A 2,631-nucleotide genomic window follows, 5' to 3' on the forward strand; every position below is an offset into this window, starting at 1 on the left:
ACAAATGAAAATGAAGAGTTTCTGATAGAGAAAGGTTAAAAGTAACACATCATTTCACCAAATGAAGAAAAGATGGATGTGTTCTTCTGGCAGGCCATCATGGAAACATGGATGAGTTTGCCCCTGATGCTGCTTGATGAGCTCCTTTAGCCTTTAAGGAGGTGGGTAAGCATGGTGGCGCATGCCTGTAATCCCAGCTGCTCAGGACGCTGAGTTAGGAGGATTGCAAGTTGAAAGCCAGCCTCAGCAGCCTGGTAAGCAACTTAACAAAAGACTTTGACTCACTGTGGATGTGGCTCAGTGGTTATGCACCCCTGGTTTCAATCCCTGGCACCAAAGGGAGAGAGAGAAAGAGAGGGAGGGAGATAGGGAGCTGAGCTTTTTAGAGACTTCCTCCTTTCATTTTCTTTCCTGTTATCAAACATGGTGTTTATTTCTCCTGCAATTTTTCATTTCATTAATGTGCAAAATGGAGAGCCATTATCTCCACAATGATTCAAAAAAATTCCTTAAGGGGCAAAACCATCAGACCCTGCACATTTAAAAATCATTCTGTTTTATTGAGTCCAAATTGTTACCAAAGGCCCTAACTTTTTGTTGTCTAAAGCATGAGGCCCATCTAAAAGTGGGAAAAGGGTTTTTTGGACTCTTCTCATGCATGTTTCCTTGAAGAGCATTTTCTGTCTCCCCTTGGAGCTTTACTAAATTACATCTTTCTTCTTGCATTGGTTTTATTGGCTTACCTATACATTTTTTATTCTATCTCTTGAAATCAATTAATGAAAATGAAATCAAAAATTAGATTAGGAAAACATAAATCTTTTTTTAAATTTATATATGACAGCAGAATGCATTACAATTCTTATTAACATATACAGCACAATTTTTCATATCTCTGCTTGTATACAAAGTATATTCCCACCAATTTGTGTCTTCATACATACACTTTGGATAATAATGATGATCATGTTCCACTATCATTTCTAACCCCATTCCCCTTCCCTTCCCCTCCAACCCTTCTGCCCTATCTAGAATTCCTCTATTCCTCCCATGCTCCCTCTCCCTATCCCACTATGAATCAGCCTCCTTATATCAAAGAAAACATTCGGAAAAATATGGAACACTTCACAAATTTGCGTGTCATCCTTGCGCAGGGGCCACACTAATCTTCTCTGTATCGTTCCAATTTTAGTATATGTGCTGCTGTAGCAAGCACAGGAAAACATAAATTCTTGTCAGTGAAGATAATACTACAGCTAAATCCCAATGACAATTGTCCACATTCCACACAGGCTAATTTTTATATTTTAATTTATTGATTTTTAAATGTTTATTTTTATTTTTGTCCCACAGTTCAGTTATTTGAGTTAATACTGTTCTCTAAATTTGTATTTATTAAGAAAATTATTGACAGAAAGACAAAAATAAAAATTTCAAATTTCACTCCAAATTTGAACTTAAAATAATTTCAAAATATTTTAAATACTTTATCATGATTTAAGGCATTAAAGATCACAATGTCAGGAGTTGTAAAATATCAAAGAAGGTACAGTTTTTTGAATATGTGCATTGTCACCATGAAACAATTAAAGGTAAATGACAATAATAGCACTTGGAAAATTGAACCTGACCTCTACATTTGGAAATACCTGAACTGAGCAAAATGTTTTTTTCTTAAACTAGCTATTTAGTTATTTAAAGACCCAAGAATAGATCATGAATAAAATTTATCTGTGGTGATTTTTAAATATGGCTACAAATTCTTTGGCATTCTTTCCATTGAGAGGTGGAGTCTAATTCCCTTTCCCTTGAATATAGGCCAGCCATATTACTGACTAGCTTCTACCAAAGAGAATGTGATTGACTTCTGAGGCTCAGTTAAAAGGGCAATACCACTTCTACCTAGTGTGTGAGCTCTCTCTCTTCTCCCTAGGAACCCAGCAGCCATACTGTAAGGAAGCCCAAGTACCATGGAGATGTTACATGTCAGTGAAGCTGCCAACAGCTGAGGTCCCAGATGCTTTTAAAAGAACTTGGAATGTGCTTTAATGAGGTACAATAAGACACACAGACACAGAAAAGATTTGCAAAGGAAGATGTTTTTCTACTTAAAGATCTCGGAAAACAGAAAGCACACTATGCCACAGAGGCCACAGGACTGAAGCATCAGAGTTGGTCAGGAAGTAGAGAGAGAAGAATTTTGATGATGGTTTCCTCTAGAAGGAAAAGGGGAGGCAGAGTAAGCAGGTCTAAGAGTGGCTTGTTTAATTTCAGTGGGCTCTAGGACATATGGAATGTTCTAGTTGTCTGGTTCCTAACCCTGTGGTGATTAAAGCACATAGGCAGTGGTCCAGTCTTTAGAGCACTGGGAGAACATAATAAAGGAGGTGGTTGGAGTAAGGATTCTAGATTGGTTGGTTTGCACATGGAAGTCATTTTCTATGTGAAGGAATTAGCTAGTCTTGGGAGAGGTAGTCACTATAGTATCAGGAAGGCCCAGTTGTCAAAACATTAGAATAAAAGATGAATAATACACCAGCTAGAATCAGCATCAACTGCCAGGCATGTTAGTGGGGAAGCTTTTAAGAAAACTCCAGCCTTAGCTATTCTACTCTGACTATAGACCCTGAG

The 2,631-nt window shown here is 37.6% G+C and overlaps 1 non-coding gene across 1 annotated transcript; it reads right to left on the bottom strand.

Annotated features, from left to right (window-relative positions):
• Positions 1–1,109: 1,109 nt before the first annotated feature.
• On the bottom strand, positions 1,110–1,216 carry LOC143379754 (U6 spliceosomal RNA). The gene has a single exon (XR_013088533.1). It is a non-coding gene; the product is annotated as a U6 spliceosomal RNA (small nuclear RNA).
• Positions 1,217–2,631: the final 1,415 nt, after the last annotated feature.

This window comes from Callospermophilus lateralis, chromosome 13 (genome assembly GCF_048772815.1).
Source record: "Callospermophilus lateralis isolate mCalLat2 chromosome 13, mCalLat2.hap1, whole genome shotgun sequence".
NCBI lineage: Eukaryota > Metazoa > Chordata > Mammalia > Rodentia > Sciuridae > Callospermophilus > Callospermophilus lateralis.